Genomic DNA, 18407 nt, shown 5'->3' on the forward strand with positions numbered 1-18407 from the left:
TCATCTCCTTTTTGCATTTTAAGGTGCATGACTCAAAAGTAATTTTGATTTTTTTTTAACCAAAAACTTATTTTTCAACCTGTGAGCCAAGAAGGGTAGAGAGGACTCCATGTAGGCACGCGTGGTGGTGGAGAGGAGCCAAGAGAACAGCGGACACGGTAGGAGGGAAGGGAGGTAGGGCAGGGTAGCAGGAAGGAGACTAGCCTGTCGCTGGGAGAAGCCAGCTGTGCCTGCTAATCCATTTTTCTAATCTTCAAAACCCACAAGTCTTTTCAGCCACAGCTCTCAGGACAAAAATCTCTACAAATCTCTCTTATAGAAAACGAGGTACATTTCTTCCGGTGTATTTTCTTTTCCTTTACGCACAGCTTGAGTATTTAAAGGCAGGGCAGGGTTCCAGCTTGAGAACACAGTGTATTATTTTACAAAACCACAGGCAGCAGTCTTTCCTTTCAAAAGAATTTCAATCTTCCCCTTTCTTTCACTCTCAGCATGAAAGTAAATCACTGTGCCTGAGCCTTTTAAAAATTAAAGGCTGAGCGTTCGCTTCGGCAGCACATATACTAAAATTGGAACGATACAGAGATTAGCATGGCCCCTTTGCAAGGATGATACGCAAATTCGTGAAGCGTTCCATATTTAGAAAAAAAAAATTAAAGGCTGAGATGGCCCTTGATCAAAAGCTGATCTTCAAGTACCTATTTCCATCATCTGTTAGATTTTTTTTAAGTTTTCTTTCTCGTTTTCTTTTATTCACCTCACATGGCATTACATAGATGCAGCAGACAAAAACGGGTCTCTCTCATTCTGAACTAGAGAGGATGTTCAATCCCCTTTCTTCAGGGTAAGTTTGGAATAAAAGCTTGGAGAGCATTGGGGGTAAAAGTCAAGGATTTATCTGGTGACCTTCCCTCTCATATTTTTAAGGTTCAACACTCAACAATGAATAATTAGACTCATTTCCTGATTCCATTTTATACAGGAAGACACTAACCAAAAGCGTCACTGAAAAAATTCTCATTTGTGCCAATTTCCAGAACTTCTTGGTGATAGATGATGACCTACTGACCAGCTTTCTGACTTTCTACATTGTTCACGGAACCTGTTTTCACATGCACGTGGGAGACACATAGAGCCCCTTTCTCCTTAGCTGTTCTCACTTACCTCCATTACTTCAAGCACACCTGAGTGTCGGTGATCCCCAGGACTGACCCTTCAGTTCTGAGAGCTCACCTCAAATCAAGACCCACCTTTCTAACTGCCAACTAAATATTTCCCCCAAGGTCCCAGAGGCACCTGAAGTCACTGTCTCTAAACTCGAGTTTTGCCCACCCTGACCTCATCTCTCAAACCTACACTTCCTTCATGCCATGATGCTCATTAATGGCAAAACTATCCACTCATTTACCCAAACCAAAACCATGAACATCACCTACTATCCCTTACCTTTTGCATATAATTGATCATATAGTTAGGTCTAGTACCTAATGGAACAGCCTACCCCCTTCTCTCCAGTGCCGCTGACACTGTCTTTTCACTTGGACTGTTGCAGTAGCCTTGCAACTATCTAGCTATGATTAATGCTTTTCTTTTCACCCTCGATATTCTCAAATATAAAGCTGATCATATCCTTGACACCTGTAAGGGAAAGGTAAATTTGTAGAGTCTGTTCTGTTCAACTGATGTTACCATTATGTGACCTTGGTAAGAAACAGTTGAAATGTGCACTCTAGCTGGAAGGACTGGCTATCCTCCTGAAAGGAGGTGCATTTAATAAAGATATCTAGGTCCCAGGAAGCTCCTCTCATCCCCTAGCCAATTCCCAGAGGACCAAACTGGGCCCAGTCATGTAAACTAATTGGAATTTGGCCATTATTGTGTAAAAATACCATAAAAACTGCAAGCAGTAAGAGAGAGAGAGGGGAGAATCTTATGAAGAAAAAGCAGAAAGAAAGAGGAGAAACAGGAAAAGAAGAAGGGAGAGAAGAATCAATGAGAGAGGGAGAGCACCTCATCAGAATCTTATGCTCAGCTACGGATTTTAAGGAGACTCTGAATGCTGTCCCCAAAACTGCTGTGGATTTTTACTAATGAGACTTGGAATGTTACTTCTGAAACCCTCCACGCCTCTCTTCAGGTGTTGGTGCCATATTATCTGGTGATGTAAATATGCTTTATTTTTAAAGACTCTTTTAATTACTATCTTTTAATTATTTTTAATTACTTTCCTAATAAAATCTGTTTTTATATCACTGAAGTCTGTATTGTCCACAAATCCAAACCTATAAATTAAGTGGCCACAAATATTATGTTGCCTTTTGTGCAACAAAATTAGCACTGTGAGCAGGATTCGCATTTCAGCATGGCTTCGTAGTGGTGAGTATCAATAAGATAAGCTTTAGAAAAGTTGTGCAGAAAATATGGACTATGTTCTTCTGAATATTGTAATGCTTTATTAGGACCATTCTTGATAGATTTGAAGTTGCCAGTTTCTTGTCCTTTTTTGTATGCAGAATGTTTTGGATTTGAACATTTTTTTTCTCCCTGGTTTGTACTTTCTAATGTTATAAGACATTTTGGAATTTTTAAGTCAGTAAGCCCTCTTCAAGATTTACTTGAGATAGATTAATAGTGGGACATAAGCTTTGGACATCGATTGAGAGGATAATGTCATTTTTGGAAAAATCCTCTACAGTCAAAGTAAAGAATGAAGAAATCCCAAGATGGGATAATTTACCTTACTCCTCATTTGCAAAGGAATGGGCAAAATGCACGGGACCCTATGAAGATTGAGGGAATAGGGCGGGCCGCGGTGGCTCAGCGGGCAAGAGTGCTTGCCTGCCGTGCCGGAGGACCCCGGTTCGATTCCCGGCCCCAGCCCATGTAAAAAACAAACAAACAAACAAAATATAATAAAACAAGAAAATGTTTAAAAATGTTTCCCTTTCTTCCTCCCTTCCTTCCTTCCATCCTTCCTTCCTTCTCTGTCTTTCCTTCCCTTTCTCTTTAAAAAAAAAAAAAAAAAAAAAAAAAAAAAAAAAGATTGAGGGAATAGAATTAAACAGGGAGAGCCTATTCAAGTTACTTTGTGTCTAGAAAACATTCCATTAGAAAAAAGGAAAGAAATGACTGTAATGTGTAGACGAGGATGGGCTTTATTAACGGCAGTTAGAAAAATGTGTAAGCAGAGAAACCAAGCAATTTCTGAACAGATTAATTATGAAAAGGAATTGGCAAAGCTGCAGGGAAAACTATCTATGCTGCAGAATCAAAATTTTATTTTGGAAAATCAAGTCTGTAATTATCGGTCAGTAGCTAAAAAAGCCGCAGTCCGTGTGGCCCAATACAAACATAAGAAGAGACGAGGAAAAGTGAACAAAAAGAAAGTACATATGGTTCTAGCCACTGCCACTGCTGATCGGGACCCTGATAAGTGGGATGGTGATGTGTGAAATGAGACAGAAGATGATGAAAAAGATGAGAAAGTCTGTCAGAAGGAAAAGAGTAAATGTCTTCCAAAAATGGGAGTTCACCCAATACAAAGGTGAAAGGAAGAGAAGCAGGGTGATCACGTTACCTTCAAAACAACTATAGAAGATTTTACTCAACAAGAAATAACTAACATTCTTGGATGTTTCTCTCAGAGAACTGGTGGGCCATTAATTACCTGGATGGTTAGAATTGCTGATACAGGGGCTGAAGGAGTGGTGTTGGATAATGCTAATTGTGTGAAATTTATAGGAATTAGCACCAATCCCCTTATACAGACTGCTCTTCAAGAGTTTAGTCAGCAGGCAGGAGAAAGTTCTAACTTGCTGGCAGTGGCTGCACAGGGGTGTAATAAACAATACCCTACTGACACTATGTGGCCACAAAGCAATTGACCCTGGTATACTTTGCAAGATGCTGTGCAGAGACTGAAAGAGGATGCTATGAAGTCAGCAATTGTATCAGGAGATACACATACCACCTCCTCACTGTCAGTGCCTTACAAAGAAATGCTATCATTAAGACAGCACCTCCAGAATATAAACATTTAACAGTGACTTTATTATTAGGAGAAACAGGCAATCCACTTAACAAAGTCTTAGATAAAATGGCAGAGCTGGAAGACCTAGGAGACTGGACTACAGGAGGAGAGACCACGAAATACAATGGGAGTCGGTTCCCTAATACCAGTAACAAGATTTCCCACGAGACATGTTCCAAGCCTGCTGGAAGCTGGGATCAACGAAGAAAGCATTAACAGTTTGCCAAATAATGAGATAAAGAGAATGTATAAAGAAAAATGTAAACCACTTAATAACTGTAAAATGAATACTAATAATGCTCTTACTCCAGGCGAGGCAGAAGACCTGCATCCAGCGCCCTCAGCACCTCTGAACCCTAATTTAGTCCCTTTCTTTCAGACAAAGGGATTAGGCCAAACCCCATTATCTGTAACTCCAAATCTGTGGCTCCCCTTTGGTTTTACATTTCCTATTTTTGAACTGGGGAAGCTGTTTAATATTGAGAAGCTTCTTGCTTGCAAGTTTTTCTTTACTTACAGTTTTTCTTTACTTTTAAGTTAAAAAAAAAATCTGTTTACTTTGAAAAAGCTCCTGTCTTAATATGTGCCATTAATTCATATGTAAAAATTTTATATTGATGTTTCAAATATGCATTGACTAAAACATTTTAATCATTTGACATTCTAACAAATTTAATTTTGATGGTAATTGCATGCTTGAAATAACAACTTAAGTATGAAGGATATAAAGGATGTGTTTGCATGCTTGAAATAACAACTTAAGTATGAAGGATATAAAGGATGTGTTTTTTGGTTTTAGCTTTTTTTTTTGCATGTGCAGGCACCGGGAATTGAGAACTCTGCCTGCTGAGTCAACGTGACCCACAGGGTATGTTTTTATTAAAAGGAAAAAAGAGAGTAGTTTTGTCCTAAGATAAAATAAATGGCTGTTATAGAATAAGGAAAATGTAAGACAAAGCCTGAATAGACATAGTAAGTTGCTGAAGGTTTGTGGAAAAGAAAGTTATGGTCAAAGTCAAGAAACATTTAATGGGTCTATCTATAAATTTTTAAATGCTTTAGTATCAAATAATATACTGATGTAAGACTAAAATTTCATTTTCTCTCTGTTAAAGTGACAAAGTTTTCTTGGATGGTTGGCCTGTTTTAGTGAAAAGTTATGTCTTTTATAAATAATCAGTATAAAAAGCAGAGTCTGTTTCATCAAAATAACTTCTTGTACTTTATCTTGTTAACTTTATCATGTCCTTGGCTGTGTAAGAAAAATGAGTCATCTCACTTTTTGAAAAGACTAACTTTTTTTTCCCTCAGCTTTAGTTAAAGGAACCAAACATTGTTTCAAACCTAATGATTTTTAACATTTTCCTTTCTCAAAGTCAAACTCTAAAGGACATCTTTTTGTTAAAAAAATGAAGTGCCAAAAATAAGGTTTATTTAATATGTTTTAGATTGCATAAAAAATGTTTAAAGAAAGTTATGAAAATTAAGACATTTTCTAACCTTCTGTCAGTAATTGATTTTTTTTATATAATATTAAACAACAGAATAATGATTTGTTTAACCAGACTTTCTCAGTTTATATAATGATTCATAAACAGTGACCAATGATCAAGTATTTAAATGCCTATCTGGAAACAGAATAATTGAGAAATACAAGGAAGGGAATTATGAGGAATAACATGATGGGAAGAAATATTGGAAATTGTTCAACATACTAATGTATCTGTTTTTCATGTAGATGCCTACTTAATCCTAAATTCACCTGAATGTGAGTATAATGCTACTGCAGATGCCTTGGCAAAAACTGCTGTAAATACTATTACTGAAGAAGACTCTGCTCTCACACTATGGATGCAACATTTAGGCACACAAGCTATGCGCAGGTGGGCATAAGCCAGAAGGATTAATTTACCTTTTTCTATTTTAATTCAGATTAAAAATCAATGTAAAATTTGTAAAAAAAAAAAAAAGATGCTTTACAAATAAGACTGAAAATAGTAACGGGAATTGGCACAAGGAACACTCCCTGCTTCAATATGGCAAATTGACTCAATACATATGCACGTGTATAGACACCTACTCTGGAGTGCTTGTTGCCTCCCAAAGAAAATTTGCCACCCAAAGAAATACTTGTAAAACTTTAGCTATTATATTATGGATTCCCTTTTACAAATCCAAAGTGACGATGGTTCCCATGTTAAGGGCAATTAATAATTATTCCTTATAAAAAGGAAACTGGGAAAAGCTAAATCATGCTCCTAATGTAACAATTTGTGCAGGAGGATTTCTCCACTTATCAAAATTAGCTCTAAAGTCTGAATAAAGAAACACCATCAAGACTGGTGAAGGGCCACCAAAGAATAGCAGAAGGAAATAATAATACAATGCTAATGACTATGCTAAAAAGAAGGAATTAAAATATTTGCCTGTTAATCAACTTTTTCCTCATAAATAAGTATGTTGCAGTGTTCATTATCTTCAGCTGAATGGTTGACTGCTAGTCCATCGTGAACTCAGACCTATGCCCAAGCACATAACACCTCTCACTGCTGTATCTGTGCTGTCCCAACTGATGCAGCTGAGGGACTTCTGTAATGAATAACATCAACCACTGCACAGAAATGGACTTGTCTAAATCTAACAACTGTTCAAAAAAGAACTCATGCTGTTATACATATAGCATGTTGAATATATATATATATTAAGATATATATATATTTATCTGATAATTAAGATTCTGTTGAAAATGCCTTACAAGAAATAGATGAGGAAGTAAAGGTTATACACACCCTTCCCCAAGGCCCTTTGCAGTTAAGGTTGGCACCTCTCACTGGTCCTTGGTGTTCAATGTTAATGACATTAGCCGGTATAACAGCCTCTCTGATTCTACCTTGTTTCCTGTTCTCCTGTTGTTGTACTCTTTGTCAAACCTTTAAGAGAATTCTATTGATCTGAGATGCTATAGCAAGAGAATACCATGGCAAAAGAAGGGTATAAGAATGCTGTACTGACTGGGCAATGCTTTATGTATTTGTTTCTGCCCCAGACCAGGGTACCTAGCATAAATGTACCGGCTGGGTAATGTGTTTTTTTGCCTCCTAACATATTGTACTGGGTGCTCCAAACTGTGTGAACCTGGGTGATATTTCTTGTTTGTTTTGTGAATGTTGTACTGGCTGGGTGATGTTTCTTTTCTTGCCGCAGACCCGGTGGTTTGATCTCTTAATCTAAGAATACTGTACTAGATGGGAAATCATCCTTTTCCTGCCCCAGACCAGGTGGTTTAGTCCATTAATCTAAAGTGCTATTGCTGTAAGTGGATCTGTTCTTAATGTATACTCTTGTTATACCAGCCAAGTAATGTTTAAATTATGTAAATACCTGAATTATAAAGATATTTTAATGCTCTGTCCTGTATTTAAATGAAATATATGTTTAAACTAAATTTACCCCCAAAATGACCATGGCTTACATCATGAATAAATCAGACTCTAAGGGCCGAATGTAAGGGAAAGATAAATGTGTAGAGTCTGTTCTGTTCAATTGATGTTGCCATTACGTGACCTTGGTAAAAAAAAAAAAAAAAAAAAAAAAACAGCTAAAATGTGCACTCTAGCTGGGAAAACTGATGTTGCCATTGCATGACCTGGGTAAGAAACAGTTGAAATGTGCACCCTAGCTGGGAGGATTGCCTCTCGTCCCGGAAGGAGGTGTACTTTAATAAAGATATCTAGGTCCCAGGAAGCTCCCCTCATCTCCTAACCAGTTCCCAGAGGACCAAACTGGGCCTGGGCAGGTAAACTAATGGGAATTCAGCCACTATTGTGTAAAAATATCATAAAAACTGCAAGCAGTAAGAGAGAGAGAGGAGAATCTTATGAAGAAAAAGAAGAAAGAAAGAGGAGAAAGGAAAAGAAGAAGGGAGAGATGACTCTTACGAGAGCATCTCATCAGAATTCTACATTCAGCTATGGATTTTAACTACGGAGCCTCTGAATGCTATCTCCAAAACTGCTGTGGATTTTTACTAATGAGACTTGGAATACTACTTCTAAAACTCTCCACACTTCTCTTCAGGTGTTGGTGCCATCTTATCTGGTAGTGTGAATGTGCTTTAATTTTAAAGACTCTTTTAATTAGTATGCTTTAATTATTTTTTTAATTACTTCCCTAATAAAATCTGTTTTTATATCAATGTAATCTGTATTATCCACGAATCTGAACCTGTGAATTAATTGGCCACAAACATTATGTTGCCTTTCATGTGACAACACCAAAATCATAATACATAAAAGGGGAAATGGATAAATTGGACTCCATTGAAAATAAAACTTTTGCTCTGCAAAAGACCCTGTTAAGAGGAGGAAAAGACAAATTATAGGCTGGGAGAAAATGTTTGAAAATCACATATCTGACAAAGGACTTGGAGTAGAATATATAAAGAACTCGCAAAACTCAACATTAGAAAAGCAAACAATCCAACTAGAAAAATGATCAAAAGACATGCAAAGACATTGCACCAAAGACGATATACAGATGGCAAACAATCACATGGAAAGATGGTTAACATCATTAGCCATTAGAGAAATACAAATTAGAACTATAATGAGAAATCATTACCCACTTATTAGAATGGCTAAAATAAAAATAATAATAATAATAATAATGCCAAAAGCCAGTAAGGATATAAAATGTTAGAACCACTCTGGAAAATAGTCTGGCCATTCTTTTTTTTTTTTACATGGGCAGGCATCAGGAATCGAAACCCGGGTCCTCTGGCATGGCAGGCAAGCATTCTTGCCTGCTGAACCCCTGTGCCCCGCTGAAGGCCATTCCTTTTTAAATTAAAATTGGAATTGCCATATGACCCAGCAATTATTCCCTTGGGCTTTTCTCCCAGAGAAATGAAAACTTATTTTCAGACAGAAACTTGTACAAGAATGTTCATACGGCTTAGTTCATAATAGCCAAAAGCTGGAAACTACCCAAATGCCCTTAATAGGTGAGAGTTTCAACCAACTGTGGTTTCATCATACCACAGAATATTGTGGAGAGAGCTGCTACAACAGTGTGTCATGGGAACACAGATTCAGGGCACAACAGAAACTGTCAGCAAATAACCCCTTTATTACTTACACAGAATAAAGGGTCCAGAAAGGGCAAATTATCTTTTCGTCACTTACTTAGCACAAAGATCACAAAAGAAAAGGGGAAGAAGTCCCATCATGGCCGGTCTCCCAGGGTGACCAAAACTGCTCCTAATCAGGGCTGGTAGATGGACGCTCCCCACACACCCCACTTTGCACTGGAGAAGAGAGACAACAGTTATCCTGTTTGAGTGGTTTTCATCCGCCTTGGGGGGAGGAAGCCATTCCACTAGCATGGCCTTTTCTTTGGACTTAACATCTCCTCCAAGTCGTGGAATGCTGCACAATAGAAAAAGAAGTGGAGGTAGCAGAAGGCCAGAGGCTGGTGTGTGACTTCCCCAGAGAAGGAAGTGGGGGTAGGTGAGGGCTGGGTGATGGCCACGCGACAGGGGTCTGTGATTTCCCTAACAAATACTATTCAACAATAAAAAGGAACAAACTATTGACACATGCAACAATTTGAGTGAACTTCAAGGGAATTATACCTAGTAAGAAAAGCCAAACTCAAAAGGATACATACTGCATGATTCCATTTATGTATAATTTATAAAGTGATATAATTCTAGAGATTAAGGACAGATTAGTGATTGCCAGGAGAGGTATGTGTATGGGCATGGCTACAAAGGGGTAGCACGAGGGAGTCTGTGGTGCTGGTACACTTAAGAATCTTGATTGTGGTGGTGGTTACATGAAGTTACACGTGATAAAATTGCAGGGAGCCATAGATAGGCACACAGAGTGCATGGATAGCAGGCGAGATCTGAATAAGCCCTGTTGATTGTGCCAATGTCAGTTTCCTGGTTTAAATATTGTACTATAGTTAGAAGATGTTAACATTGAGGGAGGAGGGGTAGAGAGTGCATGGGACTTCCCGGTACATTTCTTCGCACCTTCCTGTAAATCTATAATTATTTCGAAATAAAAAGTTTTTAAAAACTGATTATGTCATTCTCTTTGTAGCTCTTAATATCCACAGAATAAAATACATACATCTGTACCTAACATATAAGATCCTCCATTCCAAGTTCATTTCCTACTAAGTGTTCTAATTAATTGCACTTTTGCTGTCCTTCATATCCTTATACATTTTTATACAATGTTTCCCTTTTCTTCTGACATTATAGAAAATGTATGCATTTGGCCTGAAATTTCTCAAGTTTGCTATAGAGTTGGACATTCCAAACACATTCTGCAGTAATTAAGTAAATCTTTGCAATGCATGTCTAAGCCAGATTTATCTATCAAATAGGTATCTACTCTAGATAAGAGACTTTATACTTCTTTAAAGGGGAAGAAAAGAGGTGCTGTAATAAGGGGAAGAGATGAATTCATAACATATAACACATAGGAAATGGTACAAGAAGTCCACAAGCTATGAAAACCCTTTCACTCATGATTTTGCTCATTTCACAAGCTGGGAAAGTACTAGCAACCAAGTGGATTCTTTAGAAAACTGTGTTTCTCCTGTTTGAATGAATACATAGTTTACATGTCAGTAATGTTCTTGTTATCAGAGGGATTTGACATTGAAACTGATCAGGGCATACTGAGATTCTTACACTCATCACTTAAGACATGAGTGTACTTGATACTCTGTTAGCAAATATTTCATGGCCTGCCAAATGTGCAGTTGAATCATTCTACAAGCAGTTGCTAATTACAAGGTAATCATTTTCCATTGCACATAGTTCACTCACCTTACAGCTGCTTAGAGTCATAAATAATCCATAAAATTTTACAATGTAAAATAAATATCTACGTAATGGAAACAAACCATAACTGGTAAACAAATTTATTTAACTCTTGAAAAAGCCAAATTGCTTAATCCAGGCATTGCAACCAATTGTGACCAAACACTGTGAGAGGAAAGTACATGTGGTCATTTTAAACACTGCCTAAGAACTGTTTAGTGACCTAAAGGGGGAGGGGGAGAGGTAAAGGGGATTCTCTTCAAAGAAATCCTCTGCACAGTTCTCCTTCAACTCTGACAACCCAACTCTTTCATATGTTCAGTGTAGATGAATCAACCTAACCAGTTCCTGGTCACCAAATTTGAAATTGTTTGAAAACTTCTGGCACTGGTATCTTCTGGATCTCAGTATTTCCATCTAAACTTCCAATTAAATATCCTGTTATATTTCTATCACATATAAAATGATATACACATATAAACACTTCTATAATTTTTATTTAATCATTTATGAAACACTAGTCAACAAAAATAAATCTTTTTTTTTAATTGACCAGTGCTCAAACATTATGTCAATGTTTGATGGAAAACTGATTGGTTCCTATATCTTCTTACTGAATTACTTTTTATCCTTATCTTAAGTCAGTGGTTCTAAAAGAGTGCATTTCATATTCACTTTCAAGGCCACTAATTGAAAACTGTGATAACTTAACACAGCATAAGTTTCCACCAGAAGCCAGTACAATTAAAAAGCTGTGACATGTTATTTTATCAGCCAGAAAACTCTATATAAACTGGAATTTCTGATCTTAAAACTCTTAAAAAATTGTTCAATCTAGAAACCTGTTAACCAGAACAGAATTTCATGGATTTTAATTTAATCACCTTTATTTGGGGGAAAATAAAATATTTCTGATGACAATTATATGACACAATCTTTTAAATTATGACATTATGAAGATCTTGAGAAAAAAGTACCAGAAATTGTAAGATAGGTCCATAAGACTTGTAGAAAACGTCATAACGAACTGAATCCATTCTAAGTATGGTCAGCTCAGTCCCTGCCTACCACTTCCATTTCCCTAACCTCCACTTGTTGGTAGCAGACATATTCTATGCTATAGTTTTCTAAAGTATTTTAAAAATTCCTTTTAACATCTAAAATTTCCACCCTGATTAATGTTTACTAAGTATCATAGGCTCTAAGTACTGGAATTCATAAAATTCTGCATGTTTCTTGTCTTTACTGAAATATTTCAGTGATCATTGAAATAAACAAAACTAGATGCTAAAGGAATCTGGAATGGAGCCTCTTTTGGTGGAGGGAACAGTAGTATCACTTCTGCGTACTATATTTCTATTGGTTCTATTTATGCCAAACCTTTAAAGCTAATTAAATAAATAGAAATTTGGCATGAAATTTTTTAAATACTTGCAAGAGTAGAATAATTTTTGTATAAATTGAAAAAGAATAAAAAAGCATCTTCTGAGTCTCAGTAAGATATGTGGAGCTCAAATGTATTTCTAACTTACCCCTCAAAAATAGTAACCCCAATCATGCACATTGCTGTGAGTACACTGAATTTCATGGCTAAAAGATTTAAGGCATTCAGAAGAATCATTTACATCCCCACATTTTATAAACAGCAGGACACACAAAGTCTAGATTCCCTCCCACATTTCCTTCCACCTTATCTCAGCTGGTAACTGAAGGAACACTACACTTGGCTCTTAATCAATACTTACTCTGCTTATATTCTTCCCTCTCTGTCTATCACTGCTCTCTGATGGTCATGGAATAAATCCTAGAGTAATAGCTAGTCTGGAGGGTTCAAAAACACAAATTAGTGTCGTTCTTATATAAAGTAGTTTTCCAACCCTAAAGCATTGGGGTAGAAAGGAAAAGATGTACTTTGAGAAACATATTTATTCACTCAACAAACATCTGAGCTCCAACTATGTGCCAGGCTTTTTGCTGGGTGCTGGGATCATAAAGACAAATATAACATGACCTCATATATGAAAGAATATATTTATCATGGTTGGGAAATTCAGAAGGCTTCATTAAGGATATTTCTGTAAGCATCTAAGAGAATAGCTTTTTAGAAAAACTAATTAAGAGAAATCTACATTACTGTTTTGTTTTGCTTTGTTTTTTCAGAAAAATTTCACTGTTGGAGTCATAGGTTGTGGGTTAGGTAGATCTATTTTCTGCTGCATTCTACATGGAATTATCTGTTCTTATTAGAAACACTCATCACCTACCCCAGGAGTTTAACTTTGCATCATAAGATGTTACAGGGCAGGGTGTGGGAAAAAAAACAGAATATCAGTAGGTTTTGCCGGGAAGATGGCAAATGAGATAGGACTTGGCTGATATGTAGGAAATTGACTTGCAGAGATGACAGGAAACGAAATCCAAAGTAATTAATATGAGTGAAGTCACCGAGTCATGAATGGTACAGCCCAGCCATGCAGCCCACTGAGAGCAGGCTCATCTGAGGCGAAGACTGAAAAACCAGTAAGAACAGAAAAAGTTGCCAAAGAACTGGCTCCAGTCCAAATACCAATCTGAGGTGCACCAGGACTCCAGGCAGGCACAACGTTCAGGAGGTCTAATGTGAGCAGAGGAGTCAGATTCTTGATACAGTGGTTGTCCAAGTCATAGAGTAAACAGTCTTAAGTCAGTAAAGAAGATACTGGGGAAAAAATGGTACATTAGCTAAGCAGAGATGAATGGGTACAGTTTTATATCTCACTGAAGGAAACCCATATACATTCTAGGTTATGAGGGGCAGGAAGAGTTTCCCCTTCTGAGCTGGGGTTGAAGGGGTAGACTCAAGATGCTCAAACTGTCAGAGATGGAACCAAGAGGGACGTTGGGAAAGGGGCATGACAACACCAGTATGTTCAAAGACTTCTCCCAATATATGTAAAAATCCAGTAGATAAACCATTGTCAAAATCATCATCAACTTTGTCACTAATACTTAAAATGTGCTTACCGTGTGAGAGAGACTCAAGCATTTTACATAGGATCAACTCATTTAAACATCACAACAATTCTATCAATATCTTTCTACAGATAAGGAAACTGAGGCACAAAGAAGTTAAGGAACTTGCCCAAGATCACCATCTAAAAAAACGGTGACGCCAGGATTCAAACTGGGACAGTCCTGTTTTACAGTCTGTGTGTGAATGCTTATATCCTGCCTTGCTCCCCTCATGGCCCAATGCAACTGTTTGTCTTGATTTCCTGCTGCATCCTCCCTCTTATCTTTCCACCAGGTTCTACGTTCCACCTCTCCTGCTATCACTTAGACTAACAAATAGTACTTTGTACATGGTAACAAAGATAACCAATTTTCATTCTGCAGCCAAAAGAACTAGAAGAGGACCAGGGTAGGACTATGAAAGGGATTTGGGGCTAGACTGAGAACTCTCCATCTGGCTGATTGGCACAAGTCTATTTCTCCTTCCTCTTTGCAATAAACGTGGTAAAATCATGATGATTGTGCTGGTTTGAAAATATTATGTACCCCAGAAAAGCCATGTCTTCATCCTGATTCAATCTTGTGGGAGCAGGCATTTCTTTTAACCTTGATTCAATACTGTAGGTTGGAAACTTTGAGTTAGATTATCTCCATGAGATTCAATTCTGTAGGTTGGAAACTTTTGATTAGATTACCTCCATGAGTGGGTGTGGCCTATGATTAGATGGAGATGTGACTCCACCCATTCCAGTGGGTCTTGATTAGTTTACTGGAATCCTCTAAAAGAGGAAATATTTTGGAGAGAGTTAGAAATGACAGAAACCTCAGAGCCAACAGAAACTTCACAGCAGAGCTCACACAAATGTGGACATGTGGAGAACAGAGACATGGATGTTCAGAGATGCTTGGAACCCAGCATAAATTGCCATAAATTAAGCAAGCCAGAACCTGGAGAGAGCCAAGAGAAGCCAAGAGTTGAAAGCCAGTCCCAGAGAACCAAAGTGAGGACCCCCCCCCCACAGGAACAGAGGCTGAAAGCAATGGAACCCAGGAACAAGGGACGAGCAGATGCCAGCCACATAACTTGCCAGCTGATAGAGGGGTACCTGACCTTTCTCAAGTGAAGGTACCTCTTGTTGGTCCCTTAATTTGGACACTTTCACTTCCTTCAAACTGTAAACTTGTAACTTATTAAATTCCCCTTTTTAAAAGCTGTTCTAGTTCTGGTATATTGCATTCCAACAGCTTGCAAACTAACACAACGATTAAAGGTAAAAGAGTCTGGCAACAAATGGATTAACACTTTGTTCTTGTCATTAAATACTGGCATACCCTCTCCAAGACTCTGTCAAACAATTGTGCCCCTTGCTTGAGTTAAGTCATAGGACCATAGAGCTTCTAAACCCTAGGCTGCCTTTCAGGGATGGTTGAAGACTCTCTTGCCCGCCACCCATTATCCCCCTCCATTATTTATTTTTTTGTCTTTATCTTCTTACTCTTCTGCCCATATACTTGGTAAAGGCAGTATCAGTCACAAGGTTTTCACAATCACACGGTCATACCGCAGAAGTAATTGATATAGTTATACAATCATCAAGTATCAGGGCTACTGGATTACAGTTCAACAGCTTCAGGTATTTTCCTCTAGCTATACCAATGCACTGGAAACTGAAAAGGAATATCTATATAATGCAAAAGAATAACCCCCAGAATGACCTCTCAACTCTATTTGAAATCTCTCAGCCACTGACATTTTATTTTGCTTCATTTCTTTTCCCCCTTTTGGTCAAGAAGTCCTTTTCAATCCCACAATGCCAGGTCCAGACTTACCCCTGGGAGTCATATTCCTCATTTCCAGGGAGATTTACACCTCTGGGAGTCATGTCCCATGTCAAGGGCAGTGGGGTAGTGAGTTTATTTGCAGAGTTGGCCAAGAGAGAGAAGCCACATCTGAGCAACAACTGAGGTTCTCTGGGGGTGACTCATAGGCATAATTATAAGTAATCTTAGCTTCTCCTTTGCAGGAATAAATTTCATAAGGGCAAGCCCCAAGAGTGAGGGCTTGGTTTATTAAACTGGGAACCGCTAATGCCTGTGAGAATAGCAGGAACTCTCCAGGTGGGGAAGTTTAATATTTCCACATTTTCCCCAAGTCCCTCAAGAGGACTTTGCAAACATTTTTTATTTTCTGCCCAAATTACTGTGGGATGTATCAGGACATCACACTGACCTGTACAAAATAACAAGATCCCATTCTTTATTCAAGGCATGTAGTTATGTTGTTTGAATAAACTGATCATACAAATTAATTTGGTGTGCTACAGAAAATACAAATTTTGTACCAAATAAGTATCTCTTCCTTTAGTCTCACACAGAAGTTGAAGTTTTAAAATATAGCCTGTTTCATCCTTTACCCTGTATTCTGATTTATCTTAGTCCTAACCAGATCAGCTTCATTCATATCTCTAACTGAAGTCTGGTCTCTTTTTTAGCTTCTTTAACAGTTGCTAATGCTGACTTTCAGGGGCGGAGAACTCTAACTCTGAGTCTCACAGATATACGAAATTCCAGGGAATGACCAGGTTATATAAAAAGAACTCAGCATCTCAGAATTTAAAAATAACAGTTAAAACTCAGGAAAAGATGTGACTGCTGTAAGAGCTTACAATCTAGGAACCTTTACAATAAGCCATATTGAACATTCTTAATTGTCCATTGCCCAATCTCTGACCACTTTCTATCCCCTGATAACCTATGCTCTCAAATTCAATTCTCAGAGTTTGCAGATTACAGTTATCATGAATATGGATATTTCGTGAATATTTTGCAATATTTCGCTTTTTGATTCTGGCTTATTTCCCTCAATATAATATCCTCAAGGATTATTCACCTACTTGCATGCCTCACAACTTCATTCTGAAGACTCTTCTTGATGGACAGCCCCAGGTGTGTTTGCTCTGTACCAAGGAACTCAAGAGCTGAGATAACCATGGCAGCCTCAAGCCTTCAGGCCACTGGGAAAAGTCTGGGGTCCAGAAATATCCTTCTGCCACAAAACCAAGGGTAAGAACTCTCCAGCACTGTCCTGCATACCTTCATAAGAGTAAACAAATGATAACGTAATCTGCAAACTCTGAGAATTGAATTTGAGAGCATAGGTTATCAGGGGATAGAAAGTGGTCAGAGATTGGGCAATGGACAATTAAGAATGTTCAATATGGCTTATTGTAAAGGTTCCTAGATTGTAAGCTCTTACAGCAGTCACATCTTTTCCTGAGTTTTAACTGTTATTTTTAAATTCTGAGATGCTGAGTTCTTATAATATATATTATTCCATTTATACAATTATGGGGAAAGGGCAAAATAGTTTTCATTCACTTATTGTCATTTATTACATGCTGATTGGTGTCCTTCATAATATGGCACATGGATGCAGAGAAGAGTATGGGGGAAAATCGGGTCCCTGTAGTGATAAAATTTACAGTAGTTAACTGTGTAACATAGTCACAGTTACCTTCTGTAGCACGACCCTTTGCAATACAGAGGGGGAAACTACACAACATCTCTTCCTCAATGTAAACAAGACAAAAAGAGACCATTGTTTACAAATACAAAGTATACCTTTTTCTTTTTCAAATAAATGTAAAATTTTCTCCTCGATAGAATTCCATTTTAATAAGTCTAGAAAGAGAGCAGTAATGTTTAAATGCCATGTAATTGGTAAAAGTGGCATACTACCTGGACTTCACAGCTTTCCTACTTTTGCTCATTCCCAGAGGATGCCTTAAGTCCTCCCCGTAATGCATAGTGACTGGACGCACCAAGGATGGCAGTGGGTGTATGTGATGTACTTTACAAAGCCGAGCTTGCAACGTAAACAAGCCTGTGATCTGTCATGAATATGTAGCTCGCTCTCAATTTTCATTTATCTTCAGATCAATCACTAAGCCCATGAAGGTCATTGGAGATAAATGGTAACATTGTTGTGACTGTTTCCTGTGCTGAAACAAGCAAAATGTGTTTAAGATTCAAAAGCAGATCCAAAGTACAAAAAGTCCCTTAGGGTTAACAGCAGATAGGTTAGCCACGGGAAATTTTTGGGGGGGGTAATGAATTATACATGTAGTTAAATGGAAAAACTAAAGGATAATGTAAACTTAAGGCTGAGAAAATGAACTTGGAATTGTCAGAGAATTCCCAACTTTATATTCCATATCAGTTTACAAATCTGACTAATCTTCAGGGTCTATATAGCTATTAGGTTAATCTACACAAATAAACCACCCTAACTAATTTAATTTTTCCGAGCTACATTCTTTTTAACTGATCTACTCAATGCTTGCCTCTCACCATTCCAAACCATTTGACACACATTAGCTGCCAGAGTTTTCCTCCTAAAGAGTGTGCCTGATCACTTTACTTCAGAGCTGCCTCTAGCTTGAAACAAATTAGTTAAAAGGTACCCACTCGTCAAGTTAAAAAATAATAATAAAAGACATATATACACACACATAATCACTCTCTCTATAATTGTATGTATGAGTGCAT

At 37.7% G+C, this 18407-nt stretch overlaps 1 non-coding gene across 1 annotated transcript; it reads left to right on the forward strand.

Annotated features, from left to right (window-relative positions):
• The first annotated feature begins 541 nt into the window (after positions 1 to 541).
• Positions 542 to 643, forward strand: LOC143661788 (U6 spliceosomal RNA). The gene has a single exon (XR_013164841.1). It is a non-coding gene; the product is annotated as a U6 spliceosomal RNA (small nuclear RNA).
• The last annotated feature ends 17764 nt before the right edge of the window (positions 644 to 18407 follow it).

The sequence above is a fragment of the Tamandua tetradactyla genome, chromosome 17, assembly GCF_023851605.1.
Source record: "Tamandua tetradactyla isolate mTamTet1 chromosome 17, mTamTet1.pri, whole genome shotgun sequence".
NCBI classification, from domain to species: domain Eukaryota; kingdom Metazoa; phylum Chordata; class Mammalia; order Pilosa; family Myrmecophagidae; genus Tamandua; species Tamandua tetradactyla.